Genomic DNA, 24,173 nt, shown 5'->3' with positions numbered 1-24,173 from the left:
GCACAGTTGTAGAAATAAAATAAACGATAAGTATATGGGGTGGGTTATACGACTAAACCAACTTTTGCTAATAAGTGTTTAGAATTATTGCTTAGAATCAAAGCTTATGACATATGTTGCAAAACAATTTGTTGTAATTTATATTGCTGCTGTTAAACTCTTTGCATAATAAAATCAGACAGAATTAGTGGTGAATCATTTGAATAATGTTGAAAAAAGTTGAATTTTCTGTTAACCAATACACAGGAGAAAAAGATGAATTGTGCTGAAATGCAGATACCTCCCTTGCCTATTCTCATCAAGTAAAATTCATTGCTTTTCTTGCAGTTACATGGAGCACTGGGCTGCTATATCATTCCCAGACCTTCCAAGTACAGTATAACTCACGTAAGATGCTTATCATGTTGTTTTAAAACTGTGATCTGCATTTTTGCACGGTGCCATTAAAAGTAAACAGCTTGGTTTAAATGGAGTTATGATTTGTGCCACCAGTGACAATCACAAATGCTGCTGATGCTGACAGTTCTGCAGTCCATCAGGAAAGGGATCAGGAAATGGCAACAAATCTAACACTCCCACTCCATTAATGTATGTTAAAGTCAGATAAACAGTCTGATCACAATTAATACAGGTTATTAAAGCACTAAAGGATTCCAAATTTTGTATCTGCTTGAGCACTTCAGTCATGGTATGTGAAAGACCCCAATTTAAAGGACAAGTGGGGTCTTGATAAGCCTTACGTGCATGCAGGCTCACAGCACTGACACAATTTGACTGCCACATTTTGGGAGCACTGTGCACGTTGTATGCTGAGTCAGTCTCAGGCCCCGACACCCAAATTACTACACTGCCTTGGACCCTAACCTTTGCATTGTTGACCCTTTAAGTATCTGCTTAGCTGCAACTGAGTGGTAAAATTATCAGTACTCTAAACACATCCTCACCACACAAGTGGCAGATCTAAATCTGAAACATCAGTGAGATAATTTATTTAACGCAGCATCTTGTGTTTTCCATAAACATTTAAATCAGTTGAGGACATTTATTTATAAAAAAAATTCCTAGTATAAAATACAATCGCTGTAAAGTATATCGTATATAAAAATCATATTATTAAAGCTCTCAAGATGGTGAAGATTGATCGATCTTTTTAAGGCAACCGACAAAGTAGCTGTTTCAGTGCACAAATCACTGTTTACAGGTTTGTCAGTGTCTGGGAAACAAAATATAAAGGAGTGACAGATGAGTAGTAGCTTGAGAGTGCCTAGCACTGACCATCATTTGAACTTGCCAACATTCACTGGCAACTTTTGATGCTTCTCTTGGAGAGCTGTACTAACAGCATACACAATCTGGGGAGGGGGCAGAAAATGGCAAAAAAATTTTGACAGTTCCAATCCTATTTCAAAGGGCCTGGCTCATCAGTACTGCTACTATGCTGTGAGCAGCAGCAGTGGAGTCCCAAAGGGAAGAAATAAGATGAGGAGAGGAACCACAGATTTGAAAAAGAAGCAGCTGACTACAATTACATATGCGGCAACCTACAAAATTATCAGAAGCAGAAAAATAGCTCAGAAAACTGATAGCTCAGGAACAGCCTTTACATGTGAAAACAAGTCTTGAATAGAATTTTGTAAAAAAAAAAGTGTTAGGTATACACAATAATGTTTCTTCACTTGTATTGGAAGGAACATGAAAGCTTGAAGGGAAGCACTAAATTCTGAAGGCACAAAGCTGGTGTTGCATTTCTCAGAGCAAACTTTCTTGGAACATTTTGAATTTTCAAATTTCAAAATGATACATTATGATTAATTCTAAACTCTTTTATTTTTCACAATTAGTAGATTTTTAATCTCACAAGTAATGCTCTGGTTTGTCAGTTCAATATAGGTTTTCCACAGCCCAGCACTTCCTCAAAGTAACCTCAATAGCCACTCTTCCAGATCTAATCTATCACTGTCTTAGTTCACAGAGACACTGTACCCCATCCAACTCCTCACCCTTTCACACAGAGACACTGTTCCCCATCTAAATGCCCACTCTTTCACAGACTTTTTTTTTCCCCAAATATACTTTATTCATAAAAATCTGCAAAAATTACATTGCCAAACAGTTTCAAACAGCACCAAAAAATACAAACATTGCAAGGGAGATCAGTTTTCTTCTATACTGTCATGAGTTTCTTCACAACCCTTCCATTTCACTATTGTCATGCCAATTACAGTTTTACATTTACAGCAAAAGAAAATATCAACGATACAGTTCGAGGGGTTTCCCATGGATCCAGCCCCTCAGTTCACCTTGGTGGGGGGACCTTACACTGTGGTCTTTCCCCATTGAGCCTTTGCTGCGGCTGCCCCAAGCTTTAGTGCGTCCCTCAGCACGTAGTCCTGGACCTTGGAATGTGCCAGTCTGCAACATTCGGTGGTGGACAACTCTTTGTGCTGGAAGACCAGCAAGTTTCGGGCAGACCAAAGGGCGTCTTTCACCGAATTGATAGTCCTCCAGCAGCAGTTGATGTTTGTCTCGGTGTGCGTCCCTGGGAACAGCCCGTAGAGCACAGACTCCTGTGTTACAGAGCTGCTTGGGATGAACCTCGACAAAAACCACTGCATCTCTTTCCACACCTGCTTTGCAAAGACACATTCCAGGAGGAGGTGGGCGACCAAAAATATGGAACGCTTCACGAATTTGCGTGTCATCCTTGCGCAGGGGCCATGCTAATCTTCTCTGTATCATTCCAATTTAAGTATATGTGCTGCTGAAGCGACACAGACACTGTACCCCATCCAACTCCCCACCCTTTCATAGACACTGTACCCTATCCAACTCCCCACCCTTTCACAGACACTGTACCCCATTCAACTCCCCACCCTTTCACAGACACTGTACCCCATCCAACTCCCCACCCTTTCATAGACACTATACCCTATCCAACTCCCCACCCTTTCACAGGCACTGTACCCCATTCAATTCCCCACCCTTTCACAGACACTGTACCCCATCCAACTCCCCACCCTTTCACAGACACTGTACCCCATCCAACTCCCCACCCTTTCACAGATACTATACCCCATCTATCTTCCTACCCTGTCACAGAGATATGAGTTGCTGAATATCTGACAGGTCTTTCTATGCCCCGACACTGCTGCTGACAGAAATTCTAAGGTCAGTGCATCTACATATTATTTACATGGGTACCCATGATGTTTTGGCACAAATCGGTGGCTCATCCCAGAGGAAAGGGCAACAATGCCATTGCCAGCCAATCCAAGCAAAATTAAAAGAAGCAAATTGCACAAAATTTAAATTTTCTCTCCCTTTCAATTTCTACTAACTGATAGAAGTTAACTGTTTCAGCAGCTCGTATCAATTGAAAGGCTAGCCAGTAAGACTACCTGTATACACTACAGAGCTATACAAACAGCTAATTTAATTATGGTAGATTACTTGCATCATTCTGAGTGCTGTTGGTGCTGCATCAGCAAGTGTAAGATTAGGATGGGTCCAAAAACTGTTTTCTTGTAACTCTTTCAGGATGAATTCTCCAGTGTTTCTCTTTATCTCTTTTCCTAGCAGTTAGTTATTTGTGTAATAAAAGCAAAATACTGCGGATGCTGGAAATCTGAAACAAAAACAAGAAATGCTGGAATCACTCAGCAGGTCTGGCAGCATCTGTGGAAAGAGAAGCAGAGTTAACGTTTCGGGTCAGTGACCCTTCTTCGGAACTGACAAATATTAGAAAAGTCACAGATTATAAACAAGTGAGGTGGGGGTGGGGCAAGAGATAACAAAGGAGAAGGTGCAGATTGGACCAGGCCACATAGCTGACCAAAAGGTCACGGAGAAAAGGCAAACAATATGTTAATGGTGTTTTGAAAGACAAAGCATTAGTACAGATTAGGTGTGAATACACTGAATATTGAACAGCAGCAAGTGCAAACCTGAAGAAAAACAACCTGAAAAAAAACAGTGGGTAAGCAAACTGAACAAACTAAGATGAAATGAAATAAATGCAAAAAAAGATTGTAAAAAATGTAAAAAGGAATGTAAAAAAAAGGAAGAAAAAATAACTAAAAATGAAAGTAAAATGGGGGGCTGTCATGCTCTGAAATTATTGAACTCAATGTTCAGTCCGGCAGGCTGTAGTGTGCCTAATCGGTAGATGAGATGCTGTTCCTCGAGCCTGCGTTGATGTTCACTGGAACACTGCAGCAATCCCAGGACAGAGATGTGAGCTTGAGAGCAGGGGGGAGTGTTGAAATGGCAAGCAACCGGAAGCTCAGGGTCCTGCTTGCGAACTGAGCGGAGGTGTTCTGCAAAGCGGTCACCCAGTCTGCGTTTGGTCTCCCCAATGTAGAGCAGACCACATTGTGAGCAGCGAATACAGTATACTACATTGAAAGAAGTACAAGTAAATCACTGCTTCACCTGAAAGGAGTGTTTGGGGCCTGGGATAGTGAGGAGAGAGGAGGTAAATGGGCAGGTATTACACCTCCTGCGATTGCAGGGGAAGGTGCCATGGGAACGGGACAAGGTGGTGGGGGTAATGGAGCAGTGGACCAGGCAGAGGCTCAACGCCAACTCACAGACACTTTTTCCTACCTCCCTCTGGACCATGACCCCACCACTGATCATCAAGTTCTGTCCACAGGACTGTCACTGACCTCATCTCCTCTGGAGATCTTCCCTCTACAGCTTCCAACCTCATAGTGAGGAGAGAGGAGGTAAATGGGCAGGTATTACACCTCCTGCGATTGCAGGGGAAGGTGCCCTGGGACGGGGACGAGGTGGTGGGGTTAATGGAGGAGTGGACCAGGGTGTCGTGGAGGGAACGATCCCTTCGGAATGCTGACAGGGGAAGGGAGGGGAAGATGCGACTGGTAGTGGCCAGTGACCAGTTATTTGTGTATGCTGTTTTCCTAGCAGTGGCTTAGGTGGTTACTGCTGTTCTCTTTTGAGCTTGTTACACTAACCTACTCAGCGCACTGAATGATTGCAGCATTCAGAGTAAGCTGATCATCACTCATTGGTGCTTTGGTTTCCTCCACAACGCAGAAAATATGCTCTGTGCCATGTGCCACACATTTACCTGAATAGACGTAACATTACTCTGAATTTTGGAGGATGTCACACCATCCACTGTGTGGGGTCAGAAAAAGAACAGTGGGTAGCATCCGTTGTGTGAAGTGAGAGTAACAAGTGTCTATCACCCAGTTGAAGCATTACTTCAGTCCAGAAATGTAGTTTAACAAGAACAATTCTCATCTTTGTAGAGATTGTTTCAATCCTTTAAAACTCTTTGAGGCAGATTACCATTGCTGCTCTCTTTTTTTGCCTCTCTGGTATTTCTATTGTAAATACCTTTCACCGGAGGCTCTCTTGGTCTTTAACATATCTTTCTTTCTTTCTTTCTTTCTATTAGGTAACTTTTGCCGCTCCTGTATTATGCATCTCATACTACTCCTATCTCTCTGATCATAGAATCATAGAAAATACTGCTGTCATTTTTATATATCGCTCATTTCAGCAAATGCTCCGCTTGGTTTGGTACTGTCTTTTGTATTTCTTTTTGAATACTCATATAATCATTTACCAAATCTGATTTCTCTTCAGTAATTCCACATTACATGTTAGTTTTGTGATTTCTGGGAACAATTTGAGAGGAGTTTCAGTTTGACAGTGCACAGAGGGTGGTCTATATGACAAGCTGTCCAGATTGTACAACAGTTCAATCTGTAATTGGAAGCACATGGAGGTTGCAATGTGACACCTCTTTGGGAAAATGTCATAGCTTAATTTTTAACTTCAAGTTGCACAAAGTTCATAGGTGATTTTCTCCCTGACAATTCAATAGGTTAATCAATCCTTTTTATAGTTTGCTTAACTTAGGACAACCCAAAATCTTCACTGCATAAATATTTTTAAAGTCTAACTTCTGGGTGGCACAACACATTGTATCATGTTGTTATAAAATATTAGTTTGTTTCCCATGTTTCCCCATGCCATGAGTTTTCAATTTCAATTGCCACTGCAGATTATAGGGATGTGCATTTCCTTCAATATTTATTTAGTTTGTAAATCTCAATGCATTGATCTTTTCACATCATTGAAGTTTTCAATGGCCTTGAATCTGTATTATGGATTCTAATGAATGACTGCTTAATGCATTCGTCCGAAATCCCTATTTTTTCTATTTTAATGGTTGCACTAATCTGTTAAAAATAAATGGTTTTATGCCTCAAATAAAATATCAGGTAGACAGACATTTTAATCATTCATACACCAGTATCTTCAGGTATAATTTCAGGACCACTGTTTTTACAAGCATTAGTTTGAGATCTTTTAATAAAATATTAGCACTTGCTAAAATTGATCGCTTGCTATCTTGGGCCAAAATGAATGAGTTCTGTGTATCAATGTTTCAAATCACAAGTATTTCTCCAGCCTGGTAGTCTGCATTCCCAATTCACAGTCAAACCAAAAGCAGATTCAGCAACTGCTTTGCTGAACCTTTCAATGTGGGCAGGAGCCCACATAGAAGGTCTTGAGCTCCTTGCACCTTATCACTTCAATAGCCTTTTCCAGTATCACTCTGACCTTTCAATTTATTAAAGCCGTTTGCTGTCTCTTTGTATAGTCTTTGGCATATCTGTACTCTTGTCCTTTTCTTGTTATTCTTTATTCTCCTTTGCTCAATCTTAAAACAGCTCTGTTGAAAGTTTCCCAACCTTTAAATTTCTAAAATTCACGGTTTATTCTTTTTATCTCCAGCAGTAACTATGTTGAGCAGTAAAATCTCACTCTGAAACAACATTTTTTTAAAAATGTGTTTGTTTAATTCAAGTTGGCATTTAGGTGGTGAAATTGGACTTTGATCTTCGTACAAAACGGGCTCATACCGAATCAGCAGCCCATTTTATACCATGCCAAATTTTCCTTTCCATTGACTTTGTGAAGGCCAATATTTCAACCCTGTAGTTTTTGGAACTGGCAAAAATACAAAGGGTGGGGATTTCTTCTGAGCAGTTCTGACTCCACTGCTGGAGGCTTGCCGTAAGGGAATTCTCACCAAACTTCTGGCAAAGATACGACGGCAGAACGGGAGTGGCTCTGAGGAATTTCCTGGACGAAGAATTTACTTATTTATTTTAGGGCAAATTTTACAAATGCGTGCTCCTGGATTGAGCCTTGCTTATCTGGTGTACAAATCAGGTAATCATAGCACTCGCCCCATGACTCTTCATCATGAATGGACAGATGACAGAGAGGAGCATACCTGTGATACTGTGATGCAAGGCTCCAGGTTGGGAATGAACAATAGCAAAATCTGCACTTCTAGGTATTCTTAGAAGGACACCACCTCCAGCAAAAAAGAATGTTGTCAAACTTTGATTTTAAGTAGAAAATACCATGGGCTGAATTTAGTGAGCCTGCCAGCCCTGGCAGACAGCCCAGAAATGGGCACTGTTCCCATTTTTCACATGGGCAGCCGCTCCACCACAATCACTTGGCGAGCGGCCATTTTGCATAGTGGAGATGCGCCCCCCCCCCCCCCCAACCCCCACCCCCCAATCACCTCATCTTGACAAATGCATGGCTGCATCTCGGCCACAGGCCACCTTCTATCACAGCTCACCCCCATTAGAGTGGGCGACAGCATGTGAAAGCCCAGTAGGGAATGCGGGGCTGTGCAGAAATGTCATGTGTGAAATATGACTATCTCCATATTTCCTTTTACAGGATAAGAGCGCCCACAACAGGAGGGAGACAGCCTGAACAGGTGGTGACATTCCAGATCTTCGGCCTCTCACCATAGCTGAGGAAGAGGCGATAGAATTGGTGGGGACACAGAGCAGCTGCAGCATATCAAATGGAGAAATTGGAGTCTCGACACAAGAGAGTGAGGATTGGATTTCATTGACATGGAGTTTACTTCTGGAGACACACATTACACATGGTTGGCATGCCGAGATTTACAGCCAAACCCATACATGTTTTTGTTCTCACATGCAGGTCGGCACCCACAAGAGACTTCAGTAGTAAGGGGCCAGACGTCCACCTCTGAGGAGGAGGAACACGCAGAGGATGCACCATCCCATAAATATTCTGCACCTTCCAGCAGTGCAGATACTTTCACCTCGGTGGGTTTCCACTCGGTTGTAGAATCAGTGTCAGAAGCTGGTAAAGCACCAAACACATGCCTGAGCAGCTGGCTGATGCTGAGACAGCTGGGCCTCTAAAAGTCAGAGGACAGTGGGTGGCCAGGCCCATGCTGAGCACCCAGGCTGATGACGAGCCTCTGGTGTGGACAGCACAGGGCATGCTGGAGTTGCAGAGAGGGGTAAGGCAACATCTGGCAGAGATGCCAAAAGCCATGCGCAACCATAAGTGAACGATGGAGGAGTCCATCCATGTCATGAGCACTGCCATGTCCCAGGCATGAGAGTGCATGGTTTCCTCCATTGAAAGGTTGACAAACCTCATGTAGAGCCAGATCCCACAGATACGTGCAGACGTGCACACCATAGCCTTGGCCATGAGCTCAATGCAGCGGTGGCAAGGTGAGAGAAGGACAAGGCGCCTGGAGTCTTCTCCATCTCCTCGTCCTCCTCTGGTGAGCAGGGAGGGTCAAGTGAACCTTGAAAAGAAGGAGAGACTGCCTTCACAGCTGGGGTCTCCCCTCAGAGAACTCTGTGTCTGGACACTGGCTTCTCAACCCTTCTGCCAGTGAGCCCAGCTCCAGCAGTTATGATGCGTGAGGAGAGTCCTGCATCTGTGCAGGAAACCCTCAGGCAGTCGGGCCTTCCAAGTCTCAGGCAGCCAGAGGACGATTGCCAAAGTCATCACAGGCCAAGGGGCAGCTGAGCAGCTGGGATCACACCTCGTAGTAGCACTCACAAACATATAAAGAAAAGCACCTAGTCACACTTGGGGAGTCACAGGAGTTTGATATCTGGCATGTGATGCTTCATATAAAGTTCTATTGTTCAAGCCATTAACATTCATTGTGTAAAAGTGATTATTCTATCATGCCTTAATTATCCCCCTTAGTGGAATGCCAATGTAAGCACCACCCTCATTTAAATATGATCTCCCATGGGCACTAGCGCGTGTTTCAGCTGGTCACTAGGCACGGAACACAAATGGACAGGAGGCGACAGACTACATGCATTGAGGTGAGTCTTTATTGGTTGTTCTCTGTGAGTGGATATTAGAGTGGCTGGAGGCGGGTAATTATGAGATTGTCCTTGGCATATCGCTCAATCTGCCTCGTCCCTGGTGCAAGGGCTTCAACATCCAGTGCTGCTTGCTCCTCTCCCTCCTTTGTGTCCTCCTTTTCGGTGGGAGATTGACGCTCAGGCATCTCATTGTCATGTAAGGCATCTCCTCTCTGCAGTACTAGATTGTGCAGAGCACAGCAGACCACCACAATATGCGAGACCTTTACCAGGACATTCTGAGGGGCTCCACCAGAGGTGGATCAAGGTATAGGGTCTCATCTCCAGCAGCCCAATGGTCTGCTCGATGGTCACTCGGGTGAAGCCATGGCAAGTGTAGTATCTCTGCTCTGCTGCATTTCGAGGGCTCCTCACAGGCGTCGATAGCTATGTCTTCAATGGATAGCCATTACCCCCGACAATCCAGCCCTGAAGGCAAGTGGGGGTTCTGAAAGCTGTGGTGCCTGGACTTTTTTTATGATTCTTTCATGGGATGTGGGATTTATTGCTCTTCCATAATTGCCCTGGACAGCTAAATAGCTTGCTAGGCCATTTCAGAGGGCAGTTAAGAGTCAACCACATTGCTGTGGGTCTGGAGTTACATGTAAGCCAGACCAGATAAAGACAGCAGATTTCCTTCCCTAAAAGACATTCGTGAACCAGATGGGTTTTTACGGCAATCGATGATAGTTTCATGACACCATCACCAAGACTAGCTTTCAATTCCAGATTTTTTATTAATTGAATTTCTTTTAATTAATTGAATTTAAATTCCCTCAGCTGCTGTGGTGGGATTTGAACCCAGTCCCCAGGGTATTGGCTTGGGTCTCTGAATTACTAGTTCAGTGACATTACCACTACGCCACTGTCTCCCCACTACTGTCAAAGTTTGTGCTCATCGTGGCTGCTTCCCAGGAAGTGGACACACACCTGGAAGAAATGCTTTTGGTGGTCGCAGACCAGTTGAACGTTAATGGAATGAAAGCCCTTCCTGTTGATGAAGGCAACTGGCTGGTCCGTAGCAGCCTTGATGGCCACATGCGTGCAATCTATCACACCTTGCACCCGGAAAAATCCAGTGATGGCCTCGAGTCTGATGGTCCTCTCGGCCTGACTGTCAGGGTTGGACTGGTAGCGCGCTTAGTCGCCGGCCCTCTTGAACAAGGCATTGGTCACCTTCTTGATGCTGCAGTGGGCTACTGCCTGTGCTACCCCACACATGTCCTGGGTGGATCCTTGGAATGATCCGAATGCATAAAAGTTTAGTGCCACTGTGATTTTCAGGGCTGCTGGCATACGGCGACCCCCAAATCCCAGAGGTCACAACACGTCCTGCAGCAGGGCGCATAAGTTAGTGACGACCTCCTTGGAAAGGCATAGTCTTCGCTGATAATTCCGCTCAGACATTTGGAGGTAGCTGATCCAGTACACTCTCTGGTGCAGATGGGCCCTTCTTGACACTGCCGGCTGCTGCTGTTATTGTCGTGGAGCTTCACGGGCAGGCACAGCTGTCTCTTGGCCCTCCCTCCGATAGAGGTTTTGCATTACGCCACTGGGGCCCAAATAGACAGTGTGTATGAGACCCATGCCAGGTGATCAGTGGAACTACAGAGCACTGTCGATGCAGGGATGACCCTGCCCTGCTAAGTGAGGTTTTGCTACTTCTCCTGGCAGACTCTGTGATGGCCCTCAGTGCCCACCCTTGCTGATGGCCAACCCTCTCATCCAGCGGTATTGACAAACACGCATCTCACCCAACAATTTGTTCAACAGATACAGCCACCCAAACTCAAGTGCCGCACTTGCTGAGCCCCCAAGACCCAAACCTCCTCTTGCAGAGCCCTGGAGACCCTGATTCCCCTGGCAGAGCCCTGGTGACCCTGACCTACCCCCCACCTTGCAGAGCGCCCAAGTCACTGACCCCCTTGCACAGCACACAGTACTACAGTCCAACAATGACCTCCACACCCCCCTCTCCCTCTATGCAGTGCTGGTCATGGCTGCCTCGCTGTTGTGGCACTGAAGACTCTCCTCGGTGCCACCAGCTTTCAACAATTGTGAACCTGAAGGCACATGAATGCCACCCGCCTTCTACTTAATCCCAAGTCCCCCATTAAATCATGACAAATGAGATGCTAATGCATTTAAAGTAAGTATTCTACAATTTAAAATACATTCCCATCACATCAGGGCATCCATTCCACCTTGGTGCTTTCCTGCCATTGACTAAATCCGGAACCGACGTCACAATGCTAGATTTCCGGGTGGATGCTTCCGACGTGACGCTTCATTCCCCCCATGCCACCATTTCTGCTTTAAACAGTCGCACATAATTCTCCCCCATAATTGCAGTGTATTATTTTAATCATGGTAATATTATACACAGCTGACTCAATGATGTGTTTTGATTTGAATGATATGGTACATATTTGTTCGCAAATGCACAAACATATGCCAAACGTTTTTCTCTTGAGACTGCGGCCCTTAAATATTCATGTTTAAAATGTTCCAGTGCATGGAGATATTCTATGGAATACATTTCATCAACTAAACAGTAAGGCACATGTGTTGTTGAGCCACTTGGAGAATGCCTCTTTCATGCCTGCTTTTAGGATATTGGTATGATTGGCCTATTTATGGGACCTTCATGTAGGAACTGACCACATTTGAAGCTGTCATGCTCTAATGCAGAATATAGAAATAAACAAAACCTTTGTAGCTTATTAGTCTGTTCTCCAGTCCGATATCCATTTTACAAACTTTCCCAGTCTGTATTAAAATTTTTGTCGATAAATAGCCAACTTCATTATTATCTCTAAAACGAGGGTAGCATATAAAATCAAATACAGATAGCCTTTAAAAAAGAAAATGAATGATTAAAAAAGCTTTCTATCTGGAAAATGTCAAGAAATAAGTACTTGCTACTCAATGGAACCTCAGAGTTTCTTTTTTTAATTTCAGCTCCTCGATCACCCAGTAACTAAGGAAATAAATATTATAAAGAATTTGTCCCTGTGAAAACTGTTTCAGTACTCCATGAATTGTGTTGAGTCAGCTCCTTATGGTGAAGGATGACAATTATGAGAAATTGAACATTTTTCCACTTTTCACTCTGTGACAGCCTCTACATTACTTTGAAAACATACTCAGTCTCAGAAGACTGCAACCCTACTGCAACAGCTGACATTTCTATTTCGCACACTATCTATACTTCCTTAAGGCCTTGCTGAGGGCCAGTAATGATTAATTTGAGAGCAGTCTTACAATGTACATCCTTGCAATATGGGAACTTGGTTGAGCCTGCTTAAACTTCTCTAAAAAGTCTCACCAGTCATTAGAGACTAGAGATTTTCATCTCAGCAGCAAGTTGGAATTGAACATTAGACCTAGAGGTGAAAGGAGCGTGTACAGTTTTTATTATGGGTCATAAATATAGCTTCACAGGGAGTTGTTGATCATTACATGATGTACAGAAGCTTGCAAATGGCTGGTAAGCTGCACAGCAAAAGAAGGGACATTAACTATCATACTAGGATTGGTAATATGTTCAGGAAACCAAATCACAAAAGATAAAGCAATTATAAAAAAATTATGCTATGTTCTCCAAAATGCTATAAACCTTTCACTTGTATTAAGCTACGCATTACAAATTCATAAGCAATAATTTTTTGTTTTGTAATATAAAATTAACCAGACAACACATTTCAATGTAAAAGGTTAAAAGAAGCATAAGCAGGAACTGAAGCATATTCAGACATTAGCCACTAAACATAATGATTACAAACCTGTGGAGACCAGTCAAGCACTACTTAAAGGAACAAAATCTTTTTCTTTATTTTGAACTGTAAATGTAATTCTTCTTTAAATGTTATTTACCCACTCCCAGTTCTATTCCTTCTTCCCCTCAAGGCGCTAACTGATGCTCCAGATAGAGTTCAGGGGCATCAGCTGCTCACAGCACATTGCTCAATTGCTTTGTACTTCTCGTATGAGGCTAGACAGGGACTGATTTTAATTCTGTGCAAGTGAATGTGTTTTGAGTGAGTTAAAATCGGTCCTTTGTGCTAGCAGAAATGTGATACAGGAAGTGCATGCCACGCAGAGACTTTATATATTATCGATTTATATTAAATTTATTAATTCCATAAGCTGGCAGTTCCATCTCTTCTGTTCTTCATGAAAAAACACTAGAAAATGGACAGTGCAGTGACGCAAATGTTTAGGGTCACAGAGATTCAGACCCATGAAGTATTGGATACAGAGGGTTAAATAGATAAGCTGCCACAGAAGGCAATGTGCAATTAACCCACACCCTCTCAGTGAAATGCAGGCAGTACGCTAATTTGGTTCTGCCTACTCATTATAGTGCTATCCTGCACTACTTAAAGCCAGCCTGCACATCTTAAAAGGAAGGTGCATAGTGGCTGCGAGTGCTGCTGAAATCATTGGGAATCGTGTGCTATGCAGCAATGGCTGACCATGACAGAAAGTGAGCAGCATGGTTTTTAGATGCTGCACTGACGATCTTGGTGGAATACGTAGAATGTAGGAGAAATGTTCTGTATCCTCAGGGGTGCTGGAGACATGCCAAACGATGAGAGGGCAGTGGTAAGACATAGCAAAGATTTCAATACCAGGAGTCACAGCGTCATAGAGAGATACAGCACTGAAACAGGCCCTTCGGCCCACCGAGTCTGTGCCGACCAACAACCACTGATTTATACTAATCCTACATTAATCCCACATTCCCTACCACATCCCCACCATTCTCCTACCACCTACCTACGCTAGGGGCAATTCACAACGGCCAATTTACCTATCAACCTGCAAGTCTTTGGCCGTGGGAGGAAACCGGAGCACCCGGCGGAAACCCACGCGGTCACAGGGAGAACTTGCAAACTCCGCACAGGCAGTACCCAGAATGAACCCGGGTCGCTGGAGCTGTGAGGCTGCAGTGCTAACCACTGCACCAATGTGCTGCCCTGTGTAGCTCCAAGAACATGGATGCAGTGTAAGAAGAAGTTTAATGATCTCACATGAATTGTCAAAGTCAATGACTGCATCTTCAAATACCATATCCTACCAATTGCACCACTAACCACAGCAACTGCTCAATGCACCACACCCCCATCACTCACCTAACAATCTCTATCCATCAGGACTCATACATAACCTCCATATGCTTTACCTCACCCTCATACACATAGCACTGTTGAAAGCTTCAGACCCACAACTTACGTACACTGCCAGCCATCCAACCATGATAGGCACATCACCCACACAAATTGCACGACACTGACTAGCACACTTCTCTCTTTCTTGTAGGCGATGGTGACACACAATCAGAGGCAGCAGAAACTAAACAGAGGGGGAGAGCCATGCCTGCATGTTCTAATCTCGATGGACTGGATGACTAGATTGTGGGCAGGGCCATTGTTGAAGTTGTTACCAGCGGCGGGCCTAAAGCCATTGAAAATGACAGTATCCTCATACTTGATCCTCATTCTCTCATCTCATTTCTCCCTCATGCCACAATCTGAGAAGCTGCTGACGGTATATGCATGTACTTCTACTTTCTCCTTTCCCCTCACCAAAGCCTTACTCTTGTCTCTTTTTTTCCTTTCAGATGCCCATGAACTGCAACCTTACCAGATAGTGGAAGAAAAGCAAGAAGACAGTGAAGATAAAGACACACCATCACTCGATTTCACAGTCGCAGCCACCAACTCAGAACTGAAACTGCAGAATGTTTACAGGGTAGGATAGAGGCAGAATCTGCACGTGGTGAGACATTGGGCAGAGGTTTACTGCAGCCAGTGCTAGGATAGCACAGGCGCCAGCTTGGTGGAGGGTGAGGTCACACACTAGTTCTGCTGAAGAGAGCTCAGATGATGACTTTGATGGGCCATGCTATAAAATAAAGCTGATTGGTGTCTTCTTCTTCTTCTTTGGCCTCCTTGTCTCGAGAGACAATGGGTAAGCGCCTGGAGGTGGTCAGTGGTTAGTGGAGCAGCGCCTGGAGTGGCTATAACGGCTAATTCTAGAGTAACAGACTCTTCCACAGGTGCTGCAGATAAAATTGGTTGTCAGGGCTGTTACGCAGTTGGCTCTCCCCTTGTGCTTCTGTCTTTTTTCCTGCCAACTGCTAAGTCTCTTCGACTCGCCTTACTTTAGCCTCGCTTTTATGGCTGCCCGCCAGCTCTGGCGATCACTGGCAACTGACTCCCAAAACTTGTGATCAATGTCACAGGATTTCATGTCGCGTTTGCAGACGTCTTTAAAGCGGAGACATGGACGGCCAGTGGGTCTGATACCAGTGGCGAGCTTGCTGTACAATGTGTCCTTGGGGATCCTGCCATCTTCCATGCGGCTCACATGGCCAAGCCATCTCAAGCGCCGCTGGCTCAGTAGGGTGTATAAGCTTGGGATGTTGGCTGCCTCGAGGACTTCAGTGTTGGAGATACGGTCCTGCCACCTGATGCCAAGGATTCTCCGGAGGCAGCGAAGATGGAATGAATTGAGACTTCGCTCTTGGCTGACATACGTTGTCCAGGCCTCGCTGCCATAGAGCAAGGTATTGAGGACACAGGCTTGATACACTCAGACTTTTGTGTTCTGTGTCAGTGCACCATTTTCCCTCACCCTCTTGGCCAGTCTGGACATAGCAGTGGAAGCCTTTCCCATGCGCTTGTTGATTTCTGCATCGAGAGACAGGTTACTGGTGATAGTTGAGCCTAGGTAGGTGAACTCTTGAACCACTTCCAGAGCGTGGTTGCCGATATTGATGAATGGAGCATTTCTGACGTCCTGTCCTGCGATGTTCGTTTTCGTGAGGCTGATGGTTCAGCCAAATTCATTGCAGACAGCTGCAAACCTGTCGATGAGACACTGCAGACACTCTTCATTGTGAGATGTTAATGTCGCATCATAATGCAGCATAATGTACGTGACCAAATATTTGGGAACCCTGTTAGAAAGCCTGCAGTCAATGTCAAGCAGCATGGAAGAGGTCAGCATGAACTCGCCACAGGATTTTGCACAGAGCTTGGATCCCATCCTTTCCAACATGAAATGGATGGCCAGTTCCCACAGCACACCTGTGCAACCAATCATGATGCAGACTCTGACGGTCGATGTCTCAGCTTCCATTGTAGCACAAGCAGCTTCCACTTACTGTCTGAATGCTGTAGCAGAAGCTCAGACTGCTGTAATGCTATCTCAGCTTGCTGTCATGGTAGCTCAGACTGCTGTCATCATGGCTATGGATACCAGTATGCAAAGCAGCTTCCAAGGCATCAATGCACATCAGCAATCTGTTCCCCAACATACCTGCTCCCTAAAGACCCTCAGCGGATATAGCCCCCACCCCCCCTTCTGTGCAAAAGTCTTTAAGTCAACAAAAAAGAACATCATCTGCCACACTGTTCCCTGTGATCTATCGTAACTTTAATCAACAATAGAAAGCACCCAGAGCTCATAGAATTGTAGCAACAGCCAGAGGAAATAAACCAACAATTAACCTGTAACTAATTGATGATTTCTTTAAGATGATTTCTCCTTCAAGCTGATTAACATTGTGTTCAGCCGTGCAAAGTTAAGAGAGGGCATAGGCTGGAGCTTGGAGCTCCATAATAGCAGCGCTGGCATCAAATCAGCATTCCATGCTGATTGATGTCCTGATATGCCTGCTCTGCCTGCTGCCAACAAATGCTAAGATACCTCATGCCAACTGCTTTACCAATATGCAGTCAGAAGTGTGCATGCGCTGAAGACATAATTTTGGAACCTTAATGAGACTCGCTATCATGCTCAATTTTATCCCCATAGTATTTGGATCTCTTAAGTGCTTTCTATGCTTTGGCAGTTCACTTTGAACTTTCTACTCTTTAACAGATAAGCACTTGGGTTGTCTAACCTCCTGCCTTAACTTTGGGTCTGGCAGTTTACCGCTTACACTGTTTCTCTGGGGGTTCTACTGGTTTTTCTGCCTGAATTATAAAGGGAGACTTGGAGAATCCCAACATAATTTGTAGACATAGGCTGCATTCACCCGATATCACAGCTGTTCCTGCCATCACATTGAGATAGATTTTTTACTTATGGTACATTGTAGGGAAAAAGTGGGTACTGTCAGCTTCAAACCCAGCAATGTTGTTGAAGGCAGACAATGTAAAATGCCTGCATATCCCCACCTCCCCCATCCCTCCCGCCCAACTCTGCTCAAATTAATATTCAGGAACTGAACTACCGAAATGTGTTGTGCCCATATTGAGAGCTCACCGCTTCATGGACAGAAGACGTACAGTGCTGCAGGTTTTCACCTGGGTCTTACAGTATGTGTGTATAGAGAAGAAAATTTTGCTTAATCATACCTCAAAATATTAGGAAGCATGGGAGAAGCCAGGGCACCGGCAGGAAAGGACCAACACTTTGTGGACGCCTGGAGTTGTTGCTCAAGCAAATGTTGTTCAAGAGGGATGCAATATTTGGATCACTAGGGCACACGTCTCATAGATTCACACAGTCATAGAGTCGTACAGCATAGAAACAGGCCCTTCGGCCCACCGCGTCCTTGCCGACCATACTGCCTATCTATACTAATCCCACCTGTCTGCATTAATTCCATATCCCTCTATGCCTTGCTCATTCAAGTACCTGTCCAGATGCCTCTTAAATATCACTACTGTTTCTGCCTCCACCACCTCCTCAGGCAACTCATTCCAGATCCCCACTATTCTTTGTGTGAAATATTTACCCCTTTGATCCCCTTTAAACCTCCTCCCTCTCACCTTAAATCTATTTAAATCTCTAGTTTTAGTCACCCCTACCATGGGAAACAGACTCTGGTTATCTACCCTATCTATGCCTCTCATAATTTCATATACCTCTATCATGTCCCCTCTCAGCCTCCTTCGCTCCAGGGAAAACAGATCCAATCTCTCATTATAGCTCAAGCCCTCCAAACCAGGCAGCATCCTTGTGAATCTTTTCTGCACCCTCTCTAGCTTAATCACATCTTTCCTGTAGTGCGGTGACCAGAACTGCACACAGTACTCCAAATGCGGCCTAACCAACGTTATGTACAACTGTAACATGACGTCTCAACTCTTGTACTCAATGCCTCAGCTGATGAAGGCAAGCATGCCATATGCTTCTTCACCACCCTGTCTACCTGTGTTGCCACTTTCAGGGAACTATGTACTTGCACCCCAAGGTCTCTCTGCTCAAGAACACTGCCCAGGGCCCTGCCATTCACTGTATATGTCCTGCCCTGGTTTAACTTCCCAAAATGCATCACTTCACACTTGTTTGCGTTAAATTCCATTTGCCACTCCCTTGCCCATTTTCCCAGCTGATCTATATCCTGTTGTAACCTTGGACAACCTTCTTCACTGTCCACTATACCACCAATTTTGGTATCATCTGCAAACTTATTAATCATGCCCCTTACATTCACATCCAACTCATTAATATATATGTCAAACAACAGAGGGCCCAGCACTGATCCCTGCGGCACACCACTGGTCACTGGCCTCCAATCTGAAAAACAATCCTCCACTACTACCCTCTGCCTCCTATCACCAAGCCAATTTTGTATCCAATTTGCTAGCTCACCCTCGATCCCATGTGTCCGAACCTTCTGGACCAGCCTACCATGCGGGACCTTGTCAAAGGCCTTGCTAATGTCCATGTAGACAACGTCCATCACCCTGCCCTCGTTAATCTTCTTGGTCACCTCATCGAAAAACTCAATCAAATTTGTGAGACATGATTTCCCATGCACAAAGCCATGCTGACTATCCCTAATCAGACCATGCCTTTCCAGATGCATATAAATCCTGTCTCTTAGAATCCCTTCCAATAACTTTCCCATTGATGTAAGGCTCACCGGCCTGTAGTTCCCTGGCTTATCCCTACTACCCTTCTTAACTAAACGCACAACATTAGCTATCCTCCAGTCTTCCAGTACCTCACCTGTGGCTAACGATGATACAAAAATTGCTGCCTGGGCCCCAGCAATCTCCTCTGTTGCTTCCCATAGCATCCTAGGATACACCTGGTCAGGCCCTGGGGATTTATCCACCCTAATGCGCTTCAAAACCTCCAACACTTCCTCCTTTGTAATGTTGATATGTTCCAGGATATCGGTGTTCCCTCACTTGAACTCACTAGCTTCCATGACCTTCTCCACGGTAAATACAGACGAGAAGTATTCATTTAAGACCTCGCTCATTTCCCGTGGCTCCACACATAGATTACCACACTGATCCTTAAGGGGACCTACTCTCTCCCTAGCTTTTACTCTTAATATACTTATAGAATCTTTTAGGATTCTCTTTTATCGATCTGCCAGGGAAATCTCATAGCCCCTTTTTGCCCTTCTAATTTCCTTCTTAAGTGTAGTAGTCCTACATCCCCTATACTTCTCGAGGGACTCGCTCGATCCCAGCTGCCTATACCTGACATATGCCTCCTTCTTTGTCCTGACCAGACCCTCAATATCCCTTGTCAACCAAGGTTCCCTAAACTTGCCAGTCTTGCCCTTCCATTTAACAGGAACTTGCCTGCCCTGAACGCTTCCTATCTCACCTTTAAAAGCCTCCTGCTTGCCAGACGTCCCTTTACCTGTAAACAGCCTCTCCAACTTTTGAGAATTCCTGTCTGATGCCATCGAAATTAGCCTTCCCCCAATTTAGGACTTCAACCTGAGGACCAGTCCTATCCTTTTCCATAACTATCTTGAAGCTAATAGAGTTATGGTCACTGGTCCCAAAGTGCTCCCCCACTAACACATCAACCACCTGCCCATCCTCATTTCCTAAGAGGAGGTCAAGTGTAGCCCCTTCTCTAGTGGGGCCATCCACATACTGCTTCAGAAAACTGTCCTGGACACACTTAACAAATTCTTCCCCATCTGATCCCTTAGCACTAAGGCAGTCCCAGTCAATATTAGGGAAGTTAAAATCACCTACTATTACGACGCTATAATTCCTACACCTATCTGTGATTTCCCTCCATATATGCTCCTCCACTTCCCTCTGACTATTGGGGGCCTATAGTATAATCCCATCAAAGTGATCATCCCTTTCTTATTTCTACGTTCTACCCATATGGCCTCGCTGGACATTCCCCCCAGGATATCCTCTCTAAGTACTGCCGTGATGTCCTCCCTAATCAATAGTGCAACTCCCCCTCCTCTCTTACCTCCACCTCTGTCATGCCAGAAGGATCGGTACCCCGGAATATTGAGCTGCCAGTCCTGCCCATCCCTCAACCACGTTTCCATAATAGCTATAATATCACAATCCCACGTACGTATCCATGCTCTGCGTTCATCTGCCTTAACTGTAAGGCTTCTTGCATTAAAGTAAATGCAGTTTAGCCTACCAGACCTTCCACGCTCCCTGTCCTGCCCCTGCCCGGCCTGCCTACTGGCCTTGCTTGCTTTAACCTCTACATTTGCCTCAACTATCTCATCAGAGAGACTACTACTTTGGGTCCCACCCCCCTGCAAGACTAGTTTAAACCCTCCCGAGTAGTACTAGCAAACTCCCCGCAAGGATATTGGTCCCCCTCCAGTTTAGATGCAACCCGTCCTTCTTGTACAGGTCACCTCTGCACTCGAAGAGATCCCAATGATCCAAGTAGCTGAAGCCCTCCCGCCTCACCAGCTCTTCAGCCATGCATTCATTTGCCTTATCCTCCTATTCCTGCCCTCACTAGCACATGGCAGAGGGAGTAATCCTAAGATTACAACTCTAGAGGTCCTGCTTTTTAACCTTCTGCCTAACTCCCTAAATTCACTTTGCAGGACCTCATCTCTCTCCGTCTGGTGGTCAGCCATCTCTTTTCTGCCTGTGCAGCCATTACCTGCGGTGTGACCACCTCACCAAACCTGCTATCCATGACGTCCTCAGCATCGCGGATGCTCCACAGTGAATCCACCCTCAGCTCCAGCTCCATAATGCAGGTAGCCAGTAGCTGCAGCTGGATACACTTCCAGCACACATGGTCACCAGGGACACTGGAAGCATCCCTGATTTCCCACATAGCGCAGGAGGAGCATATCACGGGGCTGAGTTCTCCTGCCATGATTAACCCTTAGGTTAATTAGTTACTCCCTTAATTCAAAAATACTAATTACACTAGGGGCCGTGTTCTACCCATTTCAATCTAAAGTCCTTAAAAAAAAAAACACTTTAGTAGTACTCACCTTATCACCAGAGGTTTTTTTCCAACAAAAAAAAAATTTCCCCTTTTTTTAAAAAGATTTTCTAACAGCTGCTACTCACCAACCAATCAGCTTGCAGCTCTCCTCTGTTGGCTTTTTTTTTCAAAACTCTGGCGCGCTGGAAGAGGTTCGACTACTCTTCGCTCCCGGAAGGTCTCATACAAGTATCATGTAAAATGCCTTGCAGGAAGTGGGAACTCTGACAGCAAAACCTACAGAATGTATTCACAAGTCAGTAGGACGTTTAGCTCTCATAAGGTCTGCAAATGTAGGGGCAGAAATCATTACATTCTCTAAATTATGATAATACATGCAACATAGTGTGCTGTTTGAGATTGCTATTTCAAAATTTTCAGATGGCATAAAACTTGGAAGCATTGTGAATTATGAGGAGGATAGTGATAGACTTTAAGAGGACATAGGCAGGTTGGTAAAATGAACGGACATGTGGCAGATGGAATTTAATGCAGAGAAGAGTGAAATAGTACATTTTGGTAGGAAGAACAAGGATAGGCAATATAAATTAAAGGATACCTTTCTAAAGGGGATGCAGGAATCCTGGGCTTTATAATTAGAGACATAGGTCGGGCTTCTATCCAGGCGATGGGGGTCTCGACCACTTGCAAAAGTGTCAATGAGAGTCCCGCGTCACTTCCTCTTGGGAAGGCCCACCAGATCAAGTACCAATTCGGCACTTAAGTGGACCAAGGACCCCGGTGACGGAAGTCCCACCTGCTAAGAGCTGCCAGCCAATCAGAGGCACCCTGGAGGTGGTGGCCGATGCCTGTTGAGAAGTTACTTGAGGCCCTGGACCCAGGCCACAGGTAAGTCTCTGCGAGAGGGGTTTCGCGGGGTGTGGGTTGGTGGAGAGACCGTTGTAGAGGGGTCGGCAGCAAGGGCAGCGGTGGCCCTCAGCGGGTCCCTTGTTCAGGCACCATGCCCCCCATCCCCCCCAACCCTGGAGTCAGCAAGCAACCCACATAGGTTTGCTTGGTGTGCTCCCTGTGTGGTGTCAGGCCCACCCGCTGCTGGGCTAATTCCGGTGGTAGCAGGGCGAGGCCTTCAATTGGGCATTAATTGCCCACTTAAGGGCCTTAATTGGTGGTGGGGCGGGAAGACCGTTCACAGACCTTCCCGCCCCAGACTTAATTTGGGTGGAGGCGGGAAGGTGGTGGGGACCTCCCCCACACTATTTTGCTGAATTATATGCTGTCCCCGCTGGCAAATCTGACACAGGGGCGAGCATAAATTTCCCCAAATAGAGTACAAAAACAAAGAAGTTATGATGACCCTTTACAAAACGCTAGTTTGACCTAGACTTGAGTATTGTGTCCAATTCTAGGCATGGCACTTTAGAAATGAAGTGAAGGCTTTAGTGAGGGTGCAGAAAACATTTTCAAGAATGGTTCTAGAAATGACGAACTTCAGTTACATTGCGAGAGTTGGAGGAGCTGGTGTTGTTCTCCTTAGAGAAGGTTGAGAGGAGATTTGATAGAGGTGTTCAAAATCATGTCGGGTCTAGACCGAGTAGGTAGAGAGAACTGTTCTCACTGGCAGAAGGATCAAAAGCACAGATTTAAGGTGATTGACAAAAGAGCCAAAGGCAACATGAGGAAAACTTTATTATGCAGTGAGTAGTTAAGATTTTGAATGCACTGCATGAAAGTGTGGTGAAGGCAGATTCAATTGTGGCTTTCAAAAGGGAATTGGATAAGCACCTGAGGGACAAAAAATTGCAGAATTGTGGGGAAAGATGGAGGGGGAAGTGGAATGAGATGAATTGCTCTTGCAGAGAGCTGGCATGGACTGGACAGGCCAAATGGCCTTCTTCTGTGCTGTAACCATTCTATGATTCTCACTCTTGCATGCCCATTTAACCACACTTTTGAAATCCTCAGCAGTTATCTATAATTCTGCCTTCTGCCTGGGAAGCTACTTTTTACTTTTCTTTTTTACCAATGTAGCTGCATGACATATTTCAAAAGAACCATTTCTACTGTTGCCTGCATAATGACCATGAACAATTTATGGATCTCTTTCTAATGATGTGAATGTCTACCAATGCTTCTCTCCTTGTCGGACAAAATAGTTCATAACCATCATTCCCAAATTCATATGGGAGGAAGGGCAAGCAACTACCAGCCCCTCAGTTGGTTTCATGAGAGAGAACTCAAGCTACTTGGTATGGAAGCTGTGGAATGGATGCCGATAAGAAAGTTGGAGTCCTTTCTAGCTGAAAGTTCGTACATTCTTATAACCTTCGATATCCTCCCTGTACCTACCCATTCATCCACCTACGAAGGTAGTGAGCTGATTTTGAATAGAATTCATTTTGCATGTGATTCAACACTGCAATATATCCTCCTACACCTTTCTCTAGTTATGCAATAGCAGCAATCTCAGCTAATAATGTTTCCAATCCTAGTGTGGATTTGGTTCATAAAATGAATCACATTTCCCCCTGGAGAATTGCAACACTGTCTGTATTCACTTTGCTTGACATCTTGCTCTCAATATTATAAGCTTTTTCACAGATCATTGACTGCAAACTGGACTAGTTTCATTAATTCCGTTTGTCATTGGATGCCAGACTTACAAACGGAAAAGAATCACTCGCTTTGGATCTCAGTCTTTGAAAGATTGCACAATTATCAGAGTGAAACGTCAGCCAGTCTGAGAACATGTAATTGTCAAAAAAAGCTTTCTTTGAATTTATTATG

General features: G+C 44.8%; 1 protein-coding gene and 1 non-coding gene across 2 annotated transcripts in view; both read right to left on the bottom strand.

Moving 5' to 3' along the window:
- Window positions 1–24,173, bottom strand: part of LOC137360379 (glycoprotein endo-alpha-1,2-mannosidase-like) — a 281,877-nt gene that overhangs the window by 99,104 nt on the left and 158,600 nt on the right. The gene's annotated exons all lie outside the window — the stretch shown is intronic.
- On the bottom strand, window positions 2,668–2,773 carry LOC137368123 (U6 spliceosomal RNA). Its single transcript, XR_010974352.1, has one exon. It is a non-coding gene; the product is annotated as a U6 spliceosomal RNA (small nuclear RNA).

The sequence above is a fragment of the Heterodontus francisci genome, chromosome 3 (assembly GCF_036365525.1).
Source record: "Heterodontus francisci isolate sHetFra1 chromosome 3, sHetFra1.hap1, whole genome shotgun sequence".
Lineage (NCBI taxonomy): Eukaryota > Metazoa > Chordata > Chondrichthyes > Heterodontiformes > Heterodontidae > Heterodontus > Heterodontus francisci.
The sequence above is the reverse complement of the archived record's forward strand: the minus strand, read 5'-3'. Positions and strand labels throughout refer to the sequence as shown.